The 16,297-nt window shown below is 34.4% G+C and overlaps 1 protein-coding gene across 1 annotated transcript in view; it reads right to left on the minus strand.

The window, feature by feature from the left end:
• The window catches only part of LOC135122920 (neuroligin-1-like), a 414,788-nt gene that overhangs the window by 359,017 nt on the left and 39,474 nt on the right, over positions 1-16,297 (minus strand). The gene's annotated exons all lie outside the window — the stretch shown is intronic.

Below are 16,297 nucleotides of genomic sequence, written 5' to 3' on the forward strand. Positions count from 1 at the left end.
CCGTATAAAAATAATTAACGTTTAGTCACACCCTCGTTAAGTTTTTGACTAAAGATGAACGGAATGAAAATTTTGTTACACATTTTAAATTTGGCTACCATAGCATAAAATAAGTATGTGATCAAATTTAACACAAAATTCACACTTGCTTTGCTATAGAATTTAATTTTAAATAACGTACTAATTTATTTCATGATTAATTTATTACTGTTATGTTGTTACGTTTTGGGTTCTTTTTAATGTAAGCGTATTCATATGAGAGTAAATTAGCTTTGATAATTAGACAAACGTTGGCATTTGTCACGAATAAACGTTGAAATTCGCTTTATCCACAGTGAATTAATTTACTGTATTCAAATCCGGTTAAAAAAGGCAAATATTTTGTAAATGTAATCTTTTGTCAGCAATTTCACTGTGAATTTGACACTAACACTCATTTCGGATTATATATTTTCATTATGAATACATTGCTTTATTAAATATCGTACTTCAAGGTGGATTTGCAATATCTGACACTGCGTTGTTAGTATGAATTGGCCGCTTCCGTGACATAAACATACACCTAAAATTTCACAGGAGTCAGTCTAGTAGTTTTGGAAATGATCTGCATAATAATGTCGCCAACAGGCAGGTAATTCTGCAATTCCGATAATTACATTCGGGAGTTAACAATAAAAACATAGTGTAATCAGTTATTCGATGAAGGTTAATTTATGTAAATAAATGTTATTTGAAACTTGTTGTTTTTGTGCCAGCTAATGGATCTCTAGGGATCCTGGAAATATTATTGGTAAAAAATCTACCCCGAATCCTGAAGCCAAATACAAAAGGAAAATCGGTGTTTATACGTAGCAGAAATTCTTCTTCAAAATAAATTAATAGAAACAAGACACTGCTATGCTAAAACAAACGTAAAATTTCCACTAAAAATTCAGAACTGACAGAAATAATCTATTTATTTTTTTGGACATTTGAATTGTTGAACGCCATTACGAACCATTTGTTGTTTCAAAATAATTTCTTTGTAAAATTCTGCTAGTAATTTACTCGATTGCGATTCAAAATATAGAGAGTCTTTAAATAATTGCTACATCAAAAAGGAGGGCTACATTTGCCGCCTTGCCGAAATATGAACTATAATCAGACAGGTTTCTACTTAGTTTATTTATTAGTTAATTTTCAGTGACAGTTTATTTTTTAAACTCAGTTCAGCTAAGTTTTCAAATGATAGTTTCATAATATTGTTTAGTAGAGGACTACAACAATATTATGGTATCTGTTCAACGCCTCATGAAACGTGATTAATTTACTAGCAATAAATCAACAAAAAGGCGAGAGAATGAAACATTTATAATGCTGAATATTGACCAATATTAATAAATATTATTAAAAAATTAAGGCAAAGTCATAAACCACAAGTACAATTTTGAGATGACGTAATCAAATTGTTGCTGGGGATGATTAGTAAAATTCTGGTTTGCGTTTTACCATCTACACGATTTTCTAACATACATCTTATGTTTGACAACAATCGGTGTGTCTGTCCACTAAAAATCGACACGGACGAGAGACAGACGGAAACGGGAGACCTAATTTTTCAAATTACAGAGGTCTTGAAATGTCGAGAAAATTTGAAAGTACCCATTCGCCAGATGGTATTGTCTTTGAAGTAATCTGAAAGAATCTCGTAGATCACTTGTATCTGATTTTTGAAATAAGTAGTTCGAAAAATCTCGGAGACAGATTTTATTTCTTTTTGGTAGTCTAAAAGAATCTCGAGGACAATTTCGGGGACCCCTTGTGCCTGGTTTTTGGGGAACTCTGGACTTGTCTTTGCACTAATTTGAAGGAATCTTGAGGATCTTTCAATGTATTGTTTTTCAAGCCATTTGAAAGTATTTCGAGGATCACTTGTGTTTTCTTTTGAAAGTAGTTTGAAAGAATCTCGGGGACTCCCTTTGTTTTATTTTGGAGGTCGTTTGAGAGAATCTCTGAGGCCCCTTGTTCCTGATTTTTGAAGTAATTTGAAAGAATCTGCGCCACCGTTCTCTGTACTGCGTTTGAAGCAATTTGAAAGAATCTCAGGGATCACTTGTATTTTCTTTTTGAAGCACTTTGAAAGAACATTGAGGACTCTTTGTGCCTGGTTTTTGAAGTAGTTTGAAAGAATTCCGGGGAATACTTGTGCCTGATGTTTGAGGTAGTTTGAAAGAATCTTGGGAAACCCTTTTTTGAAGTAATTTGAGGTAGTTTGAAAAAATCTTGGGAAACCCTTTTTTGAAGTAATTTGAGAAAATCTCGAGAATCTTTCTTTGTATTGTTTTCGAAGTAGTTTAAAAAAAATTGCAGTCTGAGTCTCAGAAATTACTTGTGCCTGGTTTTTAAAGTAGTTTGAAAGAATTTCTGAGATCGCTTTCGTTTTGTTTTTGATATACATACTTAGTTTAAAAGAATTTCTTATGTTTCTGGGTTTTGAAGTATTTTGAAACAATCTTGGGGATTCCGTGTCATGTTTTTAAAGTAAGTGACTTGCAAAAGTCTCGGCGGATCTTTCTGTGTATTGTTTTTAAAGCAATTTGGAAGAATTCCGGGGATCACTTGTGGTTTATTTTGAAGTAGTTTGAGCGAATTTCGTGGATCCCTTTTGTTCTGTTTCTGAAGTAGTTTGCAAGAAATTTGGAAACCCCGTTTGTTTTGTTGTTGAAGTTCTTTGAAAGAATCTCTTGTACTTGATTTTTGAAGAAATTTGAAATAATCTTGGGGAACCCTGACCTTGTTATTGAACTATTTTGAAGGAATTTCGAGGATCTTCCAATGTATTATTTTTCAAGCAATTTGATAGCATCTCGGGGATCACTTTTGTTTTGTTTTTGATGTAGATTGAAAGGATCTCAAAGACCCCTTTTATTTTATTTGTGAAGTAATTTGAAAGAATCCTGAAGATATCTGGCCTTGTTTTTGAACTAATTTAAAGGAATTGCGAGGATATTTCAATGTAGGTATTGTTTTTGAAGCAATTTTAAGGAATCTCGGGAATCACTTGTGTATGGTTTTTGAAGTGGTTTGAAAAAGCTCGGAGACCCTTTTTGTTTTGTTTTTTAGGTAATTTAAAAGAATCTCGGAGACCGCTTTTGGCTAATTTTTCAAGTAATTTGAAAAAATCTTGAGAATCCTTTACATTATTTTTGAAGTAATTTGAAAGAATATCGGCCGTATTTCTGTGTGTAGCCTTTGAAGCAATTTGAAAGAATCTTAGGTATCACCTGTATTTCGTACTTTGAAAGAATCTCGGGGACCCATTTTATTTAGTTCTTTCCTAGTGTGAAAGAATATTGGGGATGACTTGTGTTTTGTTTTTGAAGTAGTTTGAAAGAATCTCGGGGATCTCTTTTGATTTGTTTCTGAAGTAGTTTGAAAGAATCACGGGAACTACTATTAGTTTATTGTTGAAGTAGTCTGAAAGAATTTGAAGGAATATTGAGAATCTTTTGATGTATTGTTTTTGGAGCAATTTGAAAGAATTTTGGGGACGTAATGTGGGTCTTGTTTTTGAAGTAATTTGAAAGAATCTGGGGGACCTCATGTGGGTCTGATTTTTGAGGTAATTTGAAAGGATCTCGCCAACCTTGTGTGGATCTTGTTTTTGTAGCAATTTGAAAGAATTTTCGAGACCACTTGTGTTTTGTTTTTGAAGTAATGTAAAAGAATCTCGAGGACCTCATGTGGGTCTTGCTTTTGAAATAATTGAAAAGAATCTTGGGGACCTAATGTGGACCTTGTTTTTGAGGTAATTTGAAAGGATCACGGCAACCTTGTGTGGATCTTGTTTTTGAAGTAATTTGAAAGAATCTCTTGGACTCCTTTTGTTTGGTTTTTGAAGTAGTTTTAAGGAATCTCAAGGACCTCATGTGGGTCGTATTTTTGAAATAATTGAAAAAAATCGTGGGGACCTAATGTGGATCTTGTTTCTGAAGTAATTTGAAAGAATCTTCGAGACCGCTTGTGTTTTGTTTAATTGAAAAGAATCTCGGGGACATCATATGGGTGTTGTTTTTGAAGTAATTTGTAGGAATCTCTTGGACTCCTTTTGTTTTGTTTTTGAAGTAGTTTGAAGGAATCTCGGTGACCTAGTGTGGATCTTATTTTTGAAGTAATTTGAAAAAATGTTCGAGACCCCTTGTGCTTTATTTTTGTAGTAATTTGAAACAATCTCGGGGACCCCTTGTGTTTTGTTTTTGGAGTAGTTTAAAGGAATGTCGGGGATTTCATTTGGTTCATGTTTTTGAAGTAGTTTGATAGAATATCGGGCACCCCGTGTGTTTTTTTTTTTCGATGTACTTTGCAAGAATCTCGGGGAACTCATGTGGGTCTTGTTTTTGAAATAATTGAAAAGACTCTCGGGGACCCTTTGTGTTCTCTTTTTGAAGTAGTTTGAAAGAATCTCTGGGATCCCTCATATGTACTGGTTTTTTAATTAGTTGAAAGCCCTAAATTTTACTTCATTTAAAAGTATATAAAATTTGAATTCAGGCACCTGCGCTCTAATGTACTACAACGACTGCCGCCACTGCAAAATTCACTATTTCCTAAATAGACCCTAATGTAAAAATAAAATCATACATTCATTATGATAACAATTAGCACTCCAGAAACTCAGTGACTGCGATTCACTTTTAAGTCATTGAATCAGTGCATGGATAAATAAAATCCTCTACAAAGTTCAACACCTCGACATCTTAGAATGCATAATGGATATTGTAGACTTTGAATTCAAACAAGATTACAACGATCTACGATCAAGATGGTCTCTAGTAATATGATGACATTTATAATATCATCAGTGTGAAAATGTTACAACAATATACAAACGTGTTCATATCAACTATGGTGCACCACACACCTCTCCACCAACCCCTTGTTAAACTGCACCCCGACTTTTGCAACCTCTCCGCGTTTCTGAGTTCGTGTTGAATTACATTTGAACATAATCGCAAGACGCCCGTGAAATTGAAGGTGTTCTCTCGGCCACGCATGCATCACACCCTGGAAACATCTACAATAACGTTTCTGGATAACATCGAGGAAATCGCCTTCACTCCTCGGTTGTAAAGTAAATAGGGCGGTGTTCCGTAAACGAGGCCGGCGGTGGCACGAAGGTGTCGTTTATCAAAGCACAGCGAATGCAGCAATCCATCGTGTCGATAATGATCATTTATTTCGTCGCATGCTAAATGTCTAGAGGTCTGCTTGTAACCGATTCATAATTGCGCCCATTCCGCAGATAAATTGCAACGGACTTGCTCAAGTCATTAGAAAACCCGGCGGTGGCCGAGATTCCGCCGTTACAGCAGCGGCGGCTCGTGGCTTGCTTCTATAATGGGAGAAAATGCCTCAAGTCCTTAATATTGCTAATTTTATGTAAACATCTGGATTTAGTATGAGCATGCACAGAGCGGAACTTGTAAGCACGATATGTCAAGAGGAACGACCAGGGTAGGGTATAGTACACCAACTAATTTTTATTCAGTAAAATTGATTATTTTACCATTATTGGATTTGACAGTCAGAGGGTATAATTAATAATAGTAATAAATTCATAATAGTGATAATAATACACCTATATAGCTGTGTAATTTTTGGAAAGATTTGTACACCCGGTGGAACAGGTTTATTTTTCTACTATATAAATACTTAATTAACACATTTACTTGAGAGCAACGGCTAGCCGCACTGCACGTTTTGAAGTGACGAGCCGCCACTGCACTTCGCCTCCGTTTTTAATATCGAACGGAGAGAAGTTGAGTAGCTCTCTAGGCGAAATATTTCCACTTTCATCTCCAAGTTTTTGCATCTGTAAGTAATGCATTTTTAACTAGTTCGAATTCACTTTTTGCATCGTCAGATATTCACGGAACCATTTATGGTGGAGTCTGGGCTACCGATATGAAATTGGATTTCGCAAATTAAAAAATAACATGACACAGACGGAATTTGTAACGCAAACTTGCGTGTTTGCGGCTGGGCGGCGGAGACGTCTTGGGATGAGTTCGAGGGACGTGTACATAATACGAGAAGAGGATTAAAATGTTGCTGATGGGAAACATTGACCGAAATTGCATGTCAAAACGGGATTCATAAACTTGGATGTGCTTTGTGCGGGTGCGTGTGACTGTCAATTAAATAGAGATAGGCGAGAAATTGATATTTTTATGTTGCTAGGAGCAAAATAAAGTTAATAGATGCGAAAATTGTGTGCGGTGAATGCAAGTTTACTTCCATCTATATTTAGAAATCACTCTACATTTTGCAGTGAATGCGATATATATATACATTTGGCGAACATATTTTATCAGATTTCCATCACACTCCATAAGTATGTATCTATGGAGATGATGTTGGCGTTTTAGCTATTCCAACACGCTGTGGTAGGGTGTACAGTACAGGCAAGGAAGCTAGTTTATAGGATGACACAAAAACGTATTATTAAATCTTGGGTGTATGTAGGGCAAAAAATAAAATATTAGGAGCAAGATAATAACATGTAGTTGTATGTAAGGTACATTTAAAAACTGCTTTCGATATCTTAAAAACAACCAGAAACCTTCTTTTTTTACTTATACATATTTAAAATTCTTTAAATTTCAGTCATTATCCAAAATCTTCTAATCCAAATTCCTAGATTTTTTTGAGGAGTATAATTAACGAAGTGACAGCTAGATGGTCCGCTAGTGCGCCAATCATAACTTCTGTTTATAGTATTTTTTTCTAGAAGCAGTCAATACTCTTCATTGCCTAGCTCCGACAAAATCTCAAACACACTGAATGACGTATATATGAGATGAACACTGATGTCCGTCAACATTCTGCCGTTATAATTTAATGATCTGTGATTACTGTGATTTGTAATCCCTGGGCAGTATTTCCGCTCAAATACATACATACATAAACCATAAACCTGAATATCCACACTAGTTAACTCTAGGTATATAGTAGTCGATTGCTTCTTGTGGAGGATTAAAATTTACCATTTCAGACATGTTTTATGTTTCTTATTGTCGACATTAGTTTACACGTAAAATGTAACCCCGCCCACCCGCCCTATCTCAATTGTGATGATTTTTTTTATTCGTCATGAGACAAGAGGGCGGAGCTTAACTGCAAATCCTTATGTCTCTACGAGGAATTAAAAACATTGAGTATCGTGTTGTAAAATTATGTATATTATGAAAAAAAAAATAAAGCCGAATATTAGGCTCCACTCATACCCGCCCCGACCTCAATTCTCCATTGTAATGAATTTTTCATTCGTTGTCAGATCGAGAGGCGAGGCTTAATTGCAAGATCCATATTTGTCCACAAGAATTTACCATTTTAAACAGGTTTTAAGGTTCTGAAAAGACGACTACGTATGTTAAGAAAAAAAACAAAATATAAGCCCCGCCCACCCGCCTTATCTCAATTGTAATGATCTTTTTTAATCGTCGGGAACCAAAGAAGCGGAATTTAATTGCAAAATCCTTATTATTTCTCTACAAGGACATGTTTTTGAGTATCGCGTTATTCAAAAAATACTATGTATATTGAGAAAACAATAAAGACAAAGGTTAAGCCACACCCAAACCTACCCTGATGAATAAAAAAATCATCACAATTGAGATGGAGTGGGTGGGCGGTGTTTATATTTTGCCTTTTTTTCTTAATAGGCATAGCATTCTTTGAACAACATGATATTCAAAAACATGTTTTCAGGTTCTTGCAAAGAAATAAGTGTTTTGCAGTTAAACTCCGCCCTCTTGGATCTCGACGAATAAAAGAAATCATCACAATTGAAACGGGGTGGGTGGGCGGCTTTACATTTTGCCTTTTTGATTTAATATGTGTAGACTTCTTTTCACAACAAGAAACTTAAAACATGTCTAAAATGGAAAATTTGTATAAGAAAATATTGATTTCCTTGCAAAAATGTACCATTTTAACTATATTTTAAGTTTCTTGTTGTGAAAAAATGGCTACGTATATGAAGAAAAGAAAGCAAAAGATAAGCCCCACCCGCCCGCCCTATCTCAATTCTCATGACTTTTTTATTCATCCTGAGCCGAAGAGCGAAGCTTAATAGTAAAATCCTTATTTTTCTACGAGAAATTACCATGTGAAATATGTTCTTAAGTAATCGTGTTAAAAAAGAAATTAAAAAAGAAAACCAAAAGAGAAGCCCCACCCATCCGTCTCGATCTCCACCGTAATGAATTTTTCATTCGTTGTCAGACTGAGGGGCGGAGCCTAATTGCAAAATCGATATTTCCCTACCCTACACAAATTTACCATTTTAAACATGTTTCAAGTTTCTTGTTGTGAAAAGATCACTATTACATATTAATAAAACAAGGCAGAATGCAAGCCTCCCCCACTCGCCCTATCTCAATTATGATGATTTTTTTATTCGTTGTGAGCCAAGGGGGCGGAGCTTAATTGCAAAATCCTTATTTCTCTACAAACAATAAAATGCACGTTTTTAGCATCGTGTTGTTCAAAGAATGCTACACAATGGCGGTGTAAAAAAAAGTCGTCTAGGATCGAACCGGCAATCTTCGAGCTTAGACTGCGCCCTACTCAACTAAGCTGTTGGCTCGTATATCGTACAACGTTAGTACAAAATTGTGCATTTTCTGCAAGAATCTAGATGCCTAGAGTAAAAACTCAAGGCATATTCATAACCTATAAGTACAAGATTAGGTTATTTTATAAAATTTAAATACCCTTTACTATAAGGAAAATCAGTTGACGTCATCAAATTGTTGGTAGGGAGCCAAATTTTCGTTAGCGGTTTGCCATCTACACGATCGTAACATATACGTTCACACTTAAAATTCGACAAAGTTGGTCCGGTCATTTCGGAGTTTATTTGTCTAATAAAAATCAACAGACGCACCAAAAAAGAAGACCTATTTTTTGTACTCTAGGGGACATGGAACGTTTAGAAAACATAAAAACCATTGGCCAAATGGACTCTATTACAATACTTCCTTAGCTTACGGTCGACAAATAAAAGACTTAGAAGAATTAAATTCCATGAACTTGCTCACCAATATGACATTTTGAGAAATTTTTGATATGGTTGTACTAACTGTATCTCAAAAAATCGCCAACGCACATTTGAAGATATATTGATTATCACTTGGTCCTCAATAACACTAAAAATATGGTAATTTTTTTTTAAATAATCTTTTAAAAAAATTGGTGGCAGTGATACATTAATTACCATAATTCCGAAAAACAAACTACAAAAGTCTCTAAAAAATACAATCATATTTTTACTTCTTAAACTCAAGCTACCTTTTATTTCCCGAGCATAAGCTAAAGAAGTACTGTGATAAGGTCCATCCAACGAATGGCTACTTTCATGTTTTTTCAACATTTCATGACCCCAAAAGTACGAAAAAGTAGGTCTGGTGTTTCCGTCTGTCTGTCTAGTGGACCGATTGTCCTCAGATTTTATGTATATATATATCGTCTAGATGGCAAAACGCAAGAATAAGATACGTCTGCACTTGTGGTTTATGAATCCGTAGAGTTTTTATCCTAGACATCCAGCTTTTTAGGAAGAAAATCAAAATTAGGTAACAATATTTTGCAATTTAACTTTGAAACTGTTGAACCGATCGCTGTGAAATCTTCTTTGCTCTTCTTCAGCATTAATCAAAATATATCTCTTTATCCCCTCCCAAAAAAATTATGACGTCACCTCAAAAGTTTGTTAAGGAAAAACTCACTTAGAACATAATCATAGCATGCTCATTTACCTATACTTTAACAATTCACACATATCTTTATTTTAACTTATAGATGTTATCACAAAAAAAATTAATTCCCAAACTACATGGACGAGGACCACTCCTACACCGCCAATGCCTTTGATTCGACCACCTTGTGTTACGAAAACACACTGTGTTTATATTTGGTCTGGCGTGGAGAACAGGGAAATCTGGTGAACAATCAAACAATTGCTCCAAAACTACCAATGCATTGGAAAGAAATTTAGAGAACGTCATCAAATTGTTTGGGAACGACGATAATTAGACAAATTTTGGCGTTTTACCATTTTTGCGATATTTCTAACATACATATAAATAAAATTTGACAATATTTAGTCGATGTTTAATCGTATAATGTATCTGGTAATGAGCCATTAGTTCTGAAGAATTTTTGTGGAAACTATTAAAAAAAATGTTACGGAATGCACCAGGCTGAAGAGGCCTAAATGGGTCGAAACATGTCTCTGGGTTTTTTCCTTAAAAAAAAATGTATGTTTAGCTACCTATCGTTTTAGACTGCCATGTAAATTCGATCCTGAAGTAGACATTAACCAAATGACTTCTGGTATGTTTATTTGAGTACTGAGATCTATAGGATTAAAAAACACTTTACGAGATTTATGAAGATTATAAAAAAGATTCATTTTCTGCAGAAATTAAGGTATCCATAAAAGTGTTTCGGAGACGACATAACCACTTCAGTGGAGATTTCCAAGTAGATCGATCGATAATAATTATTTTATCAACGTTCATCATTTCAGTACCAGAACTACTAGTTATATAGTGGAGGTTCTGGATCATTCACATGGGAAATTTACATGGGAAATCGTAAAATTTCAGAACATTTTAGGAGTAAATTTTTTTAGTCTTTTTCATGCAGAAGACTGTCTTTTCCGACTGATTTTTTTGTGCAAGTGGCCGCTGATTCTGATGGACCAACCGAAGTGAACGAAAAAACTCACCCCCTAAAACGTTCTGATGCCCGAAATTAGCCGAAGTGAGTCAGTAAAGTCACCTCTAAAATGTTTTGAAATTTTACTGTTTCCCATCTAACATTCCCACAAGAATGAACCAGAACCCCCACTACACAATTGCTGGAATTAATTTTTTGATTTATTTTCTGTTTTACTATTTTCAGAGAATACAACTGATATCTATTTAATTCTATTATTTCACTCTTTGGCGAAATAATTTTGGAATTCCAGTATTTAGTTAAATTTTCTTATTATAAAGAAGGCGTCCAAATGAGGCACCATTAAAAGCACAATGACGGTACTTACTTGTGAATTTATATCTTCTTGCTACTTTATGATTCTTTTCACCACAAAAATTTCTATCAACTAATTAATTAATATTTGCCGTTACTAGCTGATTTTACCATTTTGTGTGGACTTAAATGACTCGAGTTGAAGAACTAAAACTGAAACTGAACAAACTGAATTCCGTTTATTCACAGTCTGGTGTTATATATGAAGTTTAACTATTGTACATTTTATCCTACTGGGTAAACGCAATTTTATGTTTACTTTGCAAATGGTGCAGTGGATAGAGTTTTAAGAATTTAAGACTTAGCAGAGCTAACAGCGCATGATAAACTAAACCACACAAGTCAAAAACGTAAAAGAAAAAATTTACAGTAGTTTCAGTGAACTCTTCTTTATCTGTAGCCAAACTGACTGACATTTAAATTTCATGACTGCACTCAAATGGCTGTCCCATTTTAAAAAGTATTACATTTGCTTATCAAATGAGTTTGATATAATCGCGCAGTTATACAGAGTGATTGGAGTAAGACCTGCAAAACTTTAAGAGCCACTTTGTATGGAACAGCTCCTAAAAATTCAATTGAAACTGAAAGCCGAAAAACTAAAGAAAGTAATTGGCTACTTCGTTAATGAAAACGGCAGATCCCTGATTTTTCATGCAAAACTTGTTTTTAAAGTTATTGAAAAAATCTTTGCACTTTAAGGATGTAGGTTGTAAATTATACGAAGGGCTAGTGGTTCGGTATAATTTATCTGTCCCTAAATACGCATACATTATTCGTTTTCATACGCTAGCAACAACCACCCCAGAAGTCATTCTTTAACCTGAAAAGATGCCTGTACTCGTATCGTTTCGAGAAAAATTCATATATCCTTTTCAAGAGAAACCCACATATTTCTCTACCCCGCCCAACCCTTGCGCTCTTTCTGTCGCTGCATGCGTCCGACGTCCATATTTCGGTATTTATGTGGATTTATTCAGAACACAATGCAAAACCCCCGTGTTAGACAAATGCCGCGAATATACGAGAACATATTTCCTTGTATATCACTAAATTCTTCAGTGGACGAAGCAGACATAAGTTCCGAGCCGGATAAATTGGAAGATGAAGTAAAAAGCACTACTCTCATAAATATGTAGAATACCGGGGGATAATATCGTACGTGAGGTACAATACAGAGCGTAGAGTCATTGGCCATGCATACCGCACTTGTATTGTCCGACCTTAACCCACATGCTTTAAAACATCCCAGTGACTGCGCCACCTATAGTGGATGGTTTGAAGTGCGGCGACACCACCGGCATCCGTGGAGCTGCAAACGACATTTCAAATGAATTTCACAACTATTTTATTTTTCAAACCGGTGTTGGAGGCGACAGTTACAACGTTTCACGGCTTTTAGGAAGAATATTTCAGAGTGTCGCGGAATGCTAAAGTACGTTCATTATGTCGGCGGGCGGGAATTAGATGGGAGCACGTGCGGTGTGGAAACGTCCATAATACGTTCCACTATTTGAAAACAAAATGGAAGTTGCCGAGGGCAAGGACAAAAAGTATTGGATATTGACATGTACAGAGTTATTTGTAATATAATAGGTAGAGAGCGGATTTCTAGGTTTAATGCTTTTTGTGAAAAATGTAAGCACTACAAAACTTTTTTATATCTGTAATTATGAGACAATTTGGAGTCATTTGACACATTTTTTTTATGCTTATTTGCTTTTTTTTCAATTTTATGTATATTAAAACTTATATGCTTATTTAATGCTTTTTTCGACGAATATGAGTTTTAATGCATATTTTGTTCAAATGCCGACCTTGTCGGGATGATAAATACTTGTTAGTTAGGCGTATCGTATCGTATGCATTTTACCTGGACTTGACCATTGAAGGACCGTTTCTGTGAATAGGTTCCGGTCGTTTGGGTAATAAAATTTTATTATAGGATTGGAAAAATACTCCATAGATTTTATAACTTTAAATCCTTATTTCCGTTGATAATGACTTAAAGTTTTTAACCAGATGTTCTTTTTCGGCATTTTGCGGCAAGACCGTTGAAGATTTTCTAGAAAAAAGGATTATTGTACCCAACTACCTACCTTAAAATTTTTCTAATGGAAACTTTTAAGTAAATGAACCGTTTATTTCACAACCATCAGTCTATCGCATCTGTCGTAGTACAGTGTTGCACGTGGTTCTCCCTTGTTACATGTTGAGTTCTTTTTGGTAAGATTTTAAAAGAATGCCGAAAGTAAAATCGACGCCGGATGAGTGGATAAGGGATTTTCCAGAATTAAAATTAGAAAACAACAAAATATTCTGCAGAGTTTGTGTGAAAACCGTAAGCCCACTAATTTTTTTTTTATCTATTTTCCTTTGTTAATCCTGTATATGTACGTTGTTTTAGATTCAAAGTGATAAAAAATATAACGTGACGCAACATGTCAGAACTACTCTTCATGTAGAAAGGAAGAAAATGTTTGAAGTTTCTAAAATTAAACAGCAGACATACATGAATCTGTTGCATCTACTTACACAAAAGATGAGCAGTTTCAGTTTAATTTCGATTTATGTAAAATGATGATCCAGTCCAATATACCTTTAAAAAAATTGGACTCTCTTCAAGAATTCCTTGAAAAAGAGTGCAATCGACATATTCCGGTTGAAAGTGCTCTCCGAAAAAATTATGTAGGCCCAGTGTTTCAGCAAGTTTACAACGAAATTAAACATCCCATTGGAGATAATTATTTATGGTTCGCTGTCGATGAAACAACCGATAGTTGTGGAAGATACGTGGCAAGTTTAATTGTTGGAATCTTAAATGAAAATTTCCCTAGTCGAGGGTATGTAGTAAGTTTGAAAATGTTAGATAAAACAAATGGCAATACGATTATCAGATTTGTAAATGACAGTCTTACGTCACTATTTTTGCCAAATGCCGTACCGGCGAATAAAATTTAATTGATGATCTCGGATGCAGCTCGTTATATGTTGAAAGGAGGGAATAATCTAAAAATATTGTACCCCAATTTAATTCACTCTACTTGCATTGCCCACGGTTTAAACAAAGTGGCTGAAGGAATACGTTTGCAGTTTCCTACTGTTAATAAATTAGTGGCAAATGGTAAAAAGATTTTTGTTAAAGCCCCACTAAGAGTGCAACATTTTAAGGAAAAATTTCCAAACATACCATTGCCCCCAGAGCCGATTATAACGAGGTGGGGAACATGGTTACAGGCCACATTTTATTATGACAAATATATCAAAGAATTTGAGGAAGTAGTTACGAAGTTTAGCGAAGATTCTTCTCAATCGATTAAAGATTTCATAAATATTTTGGAAAACAAAGATTTGCGACAAGATCTTGCTTTTCTAAGAAGCAATTATCAATTCGTATGTGAGGTAATAGAAAAGTTAGAAAAACCCAACATGTTGTTGGTAGATGCCATAAACTTTTTTTAAACAACAAGCAAACGCAGTAAGGGGTGATATTGGTACTAGAGTATCTCAAAAACTTGACGAAGTGTTAAATAAAAATGCAGGTTTCGGTGTTATTTCCGACGTTGCTCGTGTTTTACAAGGCCAGAAGGTGGAAAATATGGAGTTAGATTCAACATTAGTTGCAAAATTCAAATTTGCGCCAACAACGAGTGTGGATGTTGAACGCACATTCTCCAATTTTAAACACATTTTAAATGATCGGCGAAAAAATTTTACAGTGGACAACTTGGAATATATTACAATCATAAATTGTTTTAAAGAAAACTGAAATACGTGTGTAAAATATAAAGTCTAGGATTATTGTAATAATATTTTATCCAAAGTTCTAAGAAGTGTTCTTTGATTTGTAATATGATTATGTTTTTAATGCTTTTTTGCTAAAAATAAAACTTTTTTAATGAAAGTGTTATGCTTATTTAATGCTTTTTTGCTTAAAATAATAGTTATTTATGTATTAAGGGCATAATCAGGGAGATTGTGGCACGAGGGAATGTTTAAAGCCCGACGAAGGAGGGCTTTTAATTTCCTGAGTGCCACAATCGACAATTATGCACGTGGTACATACAACGTTTTATTCTATTTTAGTTTATAAACTATTTTTAACGAAATATTGAGTATTTTCGGCAAGACTGTGTGAATTGTGCCGATGCGAATTTTAATACATAGCTGGCTATTATTTTGATGTTGTTATGGATACCACGTTGATTATTTGATAATTCGTTTTTCAAAATGTAAATTAAAGAAGCGGAAAACGTTTATTCAAACGAAAGTTTAGAAGAATTTGAAGTCGGTCAGGTAATGATTTGATAAAATATTGTTTTTCCAACTTAAGAAAAACGTTGAATATCGAAGCGTGTTTGAATAATTAATTGATTAGAGTAAATGAACAATCAATTGTTGCTTAGCAATTTTTGACAGATTTGTGCTAAAAAGGCCAATTTAAGCCCGCATTTGGGTGCTTATAAATAAGATTATGGTTCTAAAATAGAATAAAACTTTTTTATTGAAAATGTTGTGCTAATTTAAGCGTTGATTCTTAATTTTTTTGTGTTTATAAATCCGCTCTCTAATAATAATAGGAGTATGTTTTTTTTTTATAAGTTTCCATGCATAAGCGAATTAAAATATAAAAACATAACAAACAGTTCGCAGAGCATTGTACAAATGAGGTAAAAACAATTTTCTGTATAATTTTTTTCTATATCCCGACGTGGCCTGGAGAAAATCTAAACAAATTAGCATGCAGAACATGGCTTAAATAAAAAACAAGGCGAATTACAAAACGAAAATTCTCAAGCCATAAATGTTTTTCATACTTTTTTCATTTTATTACTTGTTGGGAATATTATAAATTATCATAATATAGCAGTAAAAACAAGCTAAAACGTTCCAGCAATTTTCACTAAGAGAAACCCATTACGTTTAGATGGAATAAATAAGATTAAAGAACGTTAATGTTTCCAGCGAGCTTATAAACTTGCCCAAGAATCGAGAAAAATTAATTCCTTAACTGTTATTTTCAAGTAATTTTTCAAAGTGGGTTCCAAGATAAATTTTTTCCCACCTTGTGCACGTCCGAGCAAACAGCGAAGTTTAGATAGGATCCGCATTATTTCTAAACCACTTAAAGTTCGCAAGCACCGAAACTTTTTGTAAGAACGCATCATTTTATTACAAATTTTATGTTTCTTTTCCATCTTATCATGTTCCGGTCGGA

This window comes from Zophobas morio, unplaced genomic scaffold (assembly GCF_036711695.1).
Source record: "Zophobas morio isolate AGI-343-1 ecotype UQ-CSIRO unplaced genomic scaffold, CSIRO_AGI_Zmor_V1 ptg000005l, whole genome shotgun sequence".
Lineage (NCBI taxonomy): Eukaryota > Metazoa > Arthropoda > Insecta > Coleoptera > Tenebrionidae > Zophobas > Zophobas morio.